Raw genomic sequence first — 8,555 nt, forward strand, 5'->3', positions numbered from 1 at the left:
GAAATCTGGTCAGTGCTGAGGAGGTGATTAATATCTGTCAGAGGTGCGTGTTAATAAATTTGCAACAACAGATCCATCAACAAGATCAGGCCGACCGATCAAACCAGCACGACCTGGAGAGGAGAAGACCATTATTGTGAAGTAGACGAACCGTCAAGCTCTGCCATGTGGCCTCTTTGGATGGTGTAGTGTCAGTTTAACCATGGATGTCGACATTCATCTCGGATGCACTCCAACCTACAATGGTTTGTTTAATCCCTCTTAGCTTTCTGACACGCTCTTTGCAACTGCCACCAGCGCAGTGTCTGGGTTACAAGCCAGCACTCAAGTGTTTGCTTGCTTGCTCTCTTTTTCTGTTGCTTTTCTTCGTACCTGCCTTTCTTTATGCAATTTGATGGAGGTGATCGTGACACAAGAGCTGGAATTGTATCATAAAATACCTTTTTAAAAAGAAAGGGGACAAGATAAAATGAAAAATAAATGTTGCTACTGACAATCAAGTTAATACTGAGGTGTTAAGAAATGCAATCGAGTGCTTTGAGGATGTTGACAGATCTTGGAGCTCAGTTCCGTTGAACAAAGTTTTTGTCCTTTTTATATCTAATATTGGTTTCATCATTGTTTCGGCTGCATTATGATTCATCTTGCACCTTGTAAAACAGAGGTTACTCCACGCCATTTTTTTCTGTCAAGCACCAGTGTTGCTGACAGGGAGGTTTTATGAGCGTCCCCGAGTGCTTTGTCTGACTTAATTTTGTGCAGACGGTCCTCCGGACATCTGACTTTCTCTAATCCACGACCTCCCTGAGAGGAAAAGTCTAACATACCATAGAATAGGCTACAAAGCAGGCTCATTTTGCCTATTTATTCATCATCAGAACAGCAAGTACCAGACACTCAAATATGCTACATAGACATCCTGATTCATCAATGCACACAGTCCGACATAAAAAACAGAAATAATCATTCTAAAAAAATTCAAAAGACCCAGAGAAAGTCTAACTATAAAGACAGATACGTAGCAATCTGTAAAGCAATGGAGGGTTAGAGTGTAAAGCCTTGTCAAAAACAACTGGCACAAACACAAGCATCTATTATTGCACATTTAAGTAACCTAATCACAGATACATTGCTACAAATGTTGATGTGCGCTAGTTTGAATGCCAATTAGTAGCTTTTGCCAACTGAATGGCACTCATTTCTTTGATATGCAAGTTTTCAAATTAACATGAGACAATTAACAAGAGCTCAAAACAGGCCAAATGATCTGTGCTAAACTGCAGGTGTATCAGTCCAAAATGAATCTATTAATTAAATAATGTGACAACAAGCCAAACACAAACAACCTCGGGACCGAGTCGCATTAACACGGATATGTTGAGCTCTACATACAGCAGGTTGACAAAAAGCTCATGAAATTGTCAACTAATGTTCAGCGGAGTTAGCAGGTACTTCAAAGTCCGACATAGTATTATTTTGGTGTACCCGGCATTAGATAAACTATATTGTATGTCTATAATGCACATATATTGCATGTCACCCTCCCCCCCAAATCTCATTCTCTCCTTATTTCTCGTCAGGCTCTTTGATGTCTTTTATCTAATAAATGCAAAACTGAACCAAGCTCGAAAAAAAAAAAAAAACTATGTCAGTTTCTATCCATCTCAAAACTTTTCTCCAAAAAGGAGGTACAAACCCAACCTGGTATTTGTCAGGTACAGGACCTAGCCTTCACACAGAACTAAATATTGCACCATCAACGTACACAAGGACATCATTGTTTTTATTTGACATCCTGCGAAGCCGACAAATACCCCCGACAGCAGGCACTCACAAATGGTAGACGGTGCGATCTGTAGGTCATTTAAAAGTGCAAACTGATCAGGACAGCTACGCATAGCAATGAGCGTTTTGTGTGTGAATTAAAGAGTCGGAGTGAGTGGGTCCTGTCCTAGAGGAGGTAGAAGTCAAACAGCTGTCAGGGGATCCAATTATGGTCATGTACTTCTGCCATCGCACAGCGCTCACTCCAATGTTGTGTATTCACCCCTAAACCTTCCCTCTACACTCAAGTTAAGCCGTCTCGCCTGCAGCGTTTGTGAATATTTAAAAGTATTGCCGGAGGAAGAGAACAAGGTTGGAATTTCTCCTTTGAGGGGAGGGGCCGGGTACCGCAGGTGGCAGAAAGTCTCTGCCTGAAAACATAACTCAAGTCAAAAGGCCCTCTTTGCCTTTGTCACTGCTTAAATGTTTAAAAAAAAAAAAAAAAAAACTCTCCAACACGTTGTCACAGTGGGTCCAAGATTTTAAGTAACGGTGACAGAAAGGTGGATGAGGAGTATGCCAAATACAAACAAATCCCCAATTAAAAAGATCAGCTGGCACAAGCATCTGGTGTGTTCTTATCCATTGTTCTGGGACAGAGCACAATAATAGACAGTGACGACTCACTGGAGTAGATGTTAAGGAACTTTTTTTTTCACCTTCTATGAGCTCAAAGTGTTCAGAAAAGATGTTTGAACAGGCTTTCAAATCCAAACAATATAGAGACTTATTGTAAAACTCATGAAATTAAGTTGAATTCAATACACTTTAGCTACCTCCCACGCACCACCGAACGCAGCAAGAACGGCTCGCAACCAACAAGGAGAGTTAATGAGGTACACAGGAACCTGCGACATACCGGCATACAGACAATGTGCTATATTAATGCCGTAGCTCGGTTAAAACTTTGGCCTCAGCAAAGATGTTCTGCAACACAATCAAGCTACTCATTAAGATATGCCCAGTCCCTAACCCTGCTACAACACGCCAGGGATTAAAATCACATACTGTACAAATATGATTAGCAGTGTCCCGTTTACCTTTTATGCACCATTCGCCATTATAGGTGCACTGTGCACGGGAACTTTCACACGTCAAAGTACAGTCCAGCAACATCCATTGCTTAACCAGCCAGTCAACGTGACAGTCAGCTTATCATGAGTTTTATACAGCAGAGCTGAGCCAGCACATCTGCAACAAAGACAACAACAAACAACATAAAAGGTTAACTAAAACATTAGCCCATTTCACCCTGCCAGTATAATATGTATTGAGTGTGGTTGTTGTGTAGCCTATTGTCTAACGAAATTGATCATGAGACGCTGTGTCTCGGGATCTGAATGACTTACATCGACATCTGGAAGAGCTTGCTGTCTGGCGTGAGCAGGCTTCACCTTGTGACATCCAACAATGCACCACAAAAGGTTGAAGAGATTAACAGCATGACAGGTCGACCTGTCGGATTGAGATGTGGGGTTATTTGGCCCCAAACGTTAATGGATGTTTTAGTTATTTATTCAAGTAGGAATATATATTTAAACTAAAGGACGTTTAAGCCAAGGGTTATGGTTAAAGGGTGCAGTAGACAGACTGTGAGCTTAAAGTTGAAGAGTGAAGCAGCAGTAAACAGTAATCAGGAGCTCAACAGAAGAAATGTAATTATGCCAAGAAGAACAGAAAAGCACGCTGTGACAGTAAACCCTGATTTGAGGGTTTTTTCCCTAATGCACGACAAAACTCTTGTATTAAATAGTATACATCAATATTACAGGGAAATAACCTCGTCATTGAGCTGTGTGCATGACAACAATAATATTTACATCTCTAAAGTCAATTTACATAATTATTTTTCTACCAAGTTTGCAGTTTGTCGAGAGAAAATCCCCCCAAACAACAACAACAACAATCCAATCAAGGGGTAAATATGCCACTAAAGCAATTCAGCGCCATAACACTGATAGTACTCAAATCAATAGTACTAATATTTCATCTCGAAGTAAATTTTAAAAAAACAAAACATAACAGCATAAAAAATACACACGCCAAACAACATCAAAGAAAACTAAAACTAAGCCAGTACACAATGTTAATTCCCAAGTTTTATCAAAACAGACATTGCACACAGACAGAAGCAAAGCAGCAAAACATGTGCACCCTGCAGAAGCCAAGACTTCATGAACAAGCAGAGCGACTCAACCTCCTCTCAGCAGCACACCACAGAGCCAACACACCACAACATGCAGGTTGTCAGCACAAACAGCTTAGCTTGAAGAAGTGAAGCCGTTATTTTGGACCTTATGGTCTGCTCCCAAACTGGCGCCGGTTTGAAGTTGCGTTTGAGGCCACAGCTAGTCTGATTAAAGCCTCATACCTACATCATCATTTGTCTACAAAAGTCTCTTAGAAGCACATGTTGGCGGGCGACCGCGACTGCATTTGTATTTGTATGAATTACCTGCAGCCACGTTAACGGCATAGTAAACGAGCAGAGCAGCAGGGTCAAAAAGTTTGGAGGAGAAATGGTGTTTTTAATTGGCTGCAATTTCGAAATAGGTGCGTTTGGTTCCAGAGAGTGGAGTAGGTCACGTACGGACACGTGACTATTTCTCCCACCTGATCGGATGCTTAATTAACAAATTGGTCGTGTTCCAAGTACATTATATTGTTGTAAACCTGTAGTATTTTGGCCAGGAAATGGTTAGTTTTTAATGATTCCTCTTCCTGTCTGCGTTTTATATCGGATAAAGTAACTAATAAATCATCTCAAAAGGATTATAATGCATTTAACCTCAGGCATTAGGGGGGACCTAGTTCTTTAAATTCTGGTGGAGGCTTGAATTTTCCAAAGATACTTAATACGCCAGGCTGAACTTGGAGGAAAGTTGTATGAAATTATGCAAAGAAAAATCTTAATTTTACAATTGTCCATTGACTGATACAACTATAAAAAAAAGTAGTCTTATGTTTAAATAGTATGAAGCTTCAATAAAGAGCTGGAAAATACAGCCTATAAAATGTGTGAAAAGATGATTTTTTTAATGCAAAATGAAAATGAAAACTGAATGATAAGGGTTTTACCACCTTACTCATAGTATAAACCTGCATAATTGAAGAGCCCCAATTGCAAGCCTACATTTTTTAAATTATTCATCTCACATAAGAACGGGCACTCACCTTAATATTACCCAAGAAATGACTCTGCCAAACCTGTGTGAGCAGCAACCTGCAGAATTCAAACATTACACAGAGAAAAATGTGCAGCGTATATTTGACAGTTTATGATAAAAGAGCCTGGCTTCCTTTCAAGAAACAAACTTGTGCACTCCATCTCCAACTTTTCTAAGTTAATGACGGTGTCACGCTACTCTTTGCGCTTGGCAGGCCGTTATCCACCCATCGCCTCTGAAGCGTGTAACCTCATTAGTAAGTGGACTATATGCAAGGTGTACAGAGGCTGCATAGTTTGTAATGAAAAGATATGAGTTATACTTCGTGAGTAATGCCTTTTGCTTTAAGTCCTAAAAAGCAGCTTCTGTGCTACTTGTGCCAGGGCTTTGTGTCTGCCTTTGAAGTGTGAAGAAATGAATATAAAAAAAAAAAAAAAAAAAAGGGTGATACATATTCTGAAAATAACAAAACCATCACCAAACTACATGTTTTTACGATCATACTTTATTATTTCCGCAGAAATACAACCAGTGGACAGTGAAAACAAGTAAAAGAAACAGAGAATGAGGTTCTCACTTTTCGTCTTGAGGTCAGCAGCTTTGTGTTTGTGTGTGTAAGCGTTGGTGAGGGTCTATGATCCAGATCAATGAACAGCAATGACTGTCAAAGAAGTGTCTCCCACCATATGACCGGGGATTTCACCCGTGGCCTCTCATTGATGGCAGAGCACCATCTTCTTGCTATTGACCTACTGTTAAGCATTTAAGATAAACACATCTGGAGGTCTGACATGATGGAAACATGGTAAAAGGTGACAAAGCTCGATTAGCTGAAACACCCGGGTCAGATTTTTGGTTATTGCTTTCTCACGTGGCTTCCAAGAAAAAGTGCCTTTGCAAACAGAGACACACTGGGAAAAATAGAAGAAACAAAGTAGCTTCTAAATCCAGTTTGATGTTCATTCAGCTTTAACAACTAATGACATTTAAAGTGCTTCAGATCAGAATTTTCAAAAAGATTAATTTGCTTCTTTTTTTTTAAGTTTGCATAAAAGGTCGCTGAAGACATGATGTAGTGTTCCCTGGTGTTTTTGCCTCAAACAACATTGCACAGTGTACTGGAGACGGTGCTCAACGGCTGAAAGCAGCTCACGATGGAGATTATCTAGTGACGAATACAGTCACCTTACATAGTATGGGAAGAAAATATTTTGCTTTATCTTTTAACTTCTAGGTTAAAATTCAGCTCTGATGAAAATGACAGCTGTTAACACTTGAGTAGGGATTTGAAACTGCTACGTCAATGGACTGTACCTCGTCTGTTGCTGCTTGGACAACACACAGACTTAAACACAAGTCAAATATAATCAGAAAGTTTCTCAAAGAAATATACAAAAGCATATTTGCAAGTTTAAGCTTTTAGCATTTCCCTTTAAAATAATCATCTGGAGCAGAAGTGGTTCTTAAACATATTAAGTTGATACGGCAAATGTGTTAGCAATCAGTAGCTTACGGTGTTTACTCGTTCAGAAGATTCTTTTGGGGTCATGTTTGGGTCAAGCTGTAAAATGTCCAATTAAAAAAAAAATAAAAAATCCAATATTTGCTAAATGTTTTGCTCAAGGAAGCTTTCACTACCTTCATTTGTCTCTTTGGTGCTGGGCAGGTAGTGTACAGTAGATTTATCAGACGTTCTTTTTAAATGACATCGTTAGTGAACTAAAACCAAATCAATGAGCCAAAAGGCGCTAAAACTATGAGCGGAGCTGCAGATTTACAGTAGCTGATGATTATCTGTGGGTCTGTCACTACAAGACACTGCTTTTAAATTGTTATCAATAATAATTGAATTATATTTGATTATATTGTTCATATAAAAATATAGATTATAGCAGCTTTAAAGTAAAGCTGAAAGCTTAAAACCGCAAATATGCCTCATTTCTGTTTTGTTTTTTTTGCAGTAACTCCACTATATATTCTAAAATATCAGTTGAAGTCAAGGAATGAGTCTCAGTCCTTGTATTGCATGAAAACATCTTCATGGATAGATAATGTGCGCTCAGTGCCGAAATGCAGCCCCTAAGCCATTCAGAGAAATAATATAGAACAACAGGGCCTCTGTTGTGCAGTGCAGCGTTATCATTCGTGAGACTTATCGCTGCATAAAGTGGATCGAGATCCTGCATTACAATTGATCCGAGTTGCTACGGAGAGCCCAGATGTGGTTTTGTCATAGCATAGCATTTTGTCATAGCAAGACTGATTGGCTTCACTGCTAAACTGAGCGGGGACATCGATTTGGAGATAGGGAATACAGCAGGGGGAGAGAAGGATGTCGCTGCCCTGCTTTCCCTGGCACGGGTCTGCCTTTGGCCTGTGGGCAGACCTCTCTCTCTCTCTCACTCTCACACTCACTCACTCACTCACACTCACACACACACACACACACACACACACACACACACACACACACACACACACACACACACCATTGATTTCCTGTTTGGCATTACTAAGCCGTGAGGGACTCAGCTGGGTTATTCTCTGGACAATGCACGCAAGCAAACATGCTACATATTGTGTGTCTCTCTCTGTCTCTCCTATATCTCATACACACCCTCACCACATTGTATATAAACTAACATTCGCACGCAGAAAAGTTTGCCAGGAAAAAGTCTGTCCTGCTCACAGCCCCTTCACTATTTCATCTCCACATCTATTATTCTTTGCTCTCTCCACCTCCGTCTTCTTGTCTCTCCCTCTGCATCCTTCTCCTCCTCTGTATGTATCATTCTGTCTGTTTTCATTAAAAGAAATGGGTTTTTCTTGGCTTCACATAGCGGTGTTCACTGCTTGGCCGGTTCGGCACAGTGTTGAAACCGTCCAACAGGTAAATACATTTCCAGCCTCTTCCCATTTCAAATCTAGGGCCGGACACCTTTTTTTTCTGGCTACAGAGGACAGATGGATGGATCAATGTGCACTTGGAGAGCTCATTCTGTGAGAGCTAACAAAACAACACAAATACACTTCCGAGCACTTTGCTACAGAATTCAAAGTGTGTGTGAGGGTATGTGTAGGCGCACTTATTTGGCTACTGGGGAGTGTGAACTGATGTGTGTGTTCCCTCCGAGTTTTGTGTCTCTTTGAGTTTTGTCAGAGTTCCTGTGCATGTGCGTCCATGTAACTTGTGTGTCCGGATCTGTATGCGTGTGATGTGTCCGTGTGTCACTCTCTCTCTCCGTCTCACTCCCGTCTATGTAGGCTGCATTATTGGACGCAGTAGACCGGACAGTGCCAGAGGCGTACACCAAGCGGTCACGCGGCGTGACAGAGAAGAGAGCAGAGTTGCTGTCAGAAGGCCTTTTTAACACACTGCTGCTCTCCGTTTGGGGACATTTCGGGAGCGTTTGACTGCAAAAGGGCTCCGCGAAGGAGAGATAAACAGAAGCTCCCACAGAAACACCACTAAAGCCCCAAAGGCTCCCTACCTGAAAATAACGCACTAATACCTTTGATGTTCCCAAAGAGATGAGCAAGAGAGCGAGACGAGGAGAGAAACGG

The sequence above is a fragment of the Anarrhichthys ocellatus genome, unplaced genomic scaffold, assembly GCF_004355925.1.
Source record: "Anarrhichthys ocellatus isolate YVR2014 unplaced genomic scaffold, GSC_Weel_1.0 scaffold3, whole genome shotgun sequence".
Taxonomy (NCBI): domain Eukaryota; kingdom Metazoa; phylum Chordata; class Actinopteri; order Perciformes; family Anarhichadidae; genus Anarrhichthys; species Anarrhichthys ocellatus.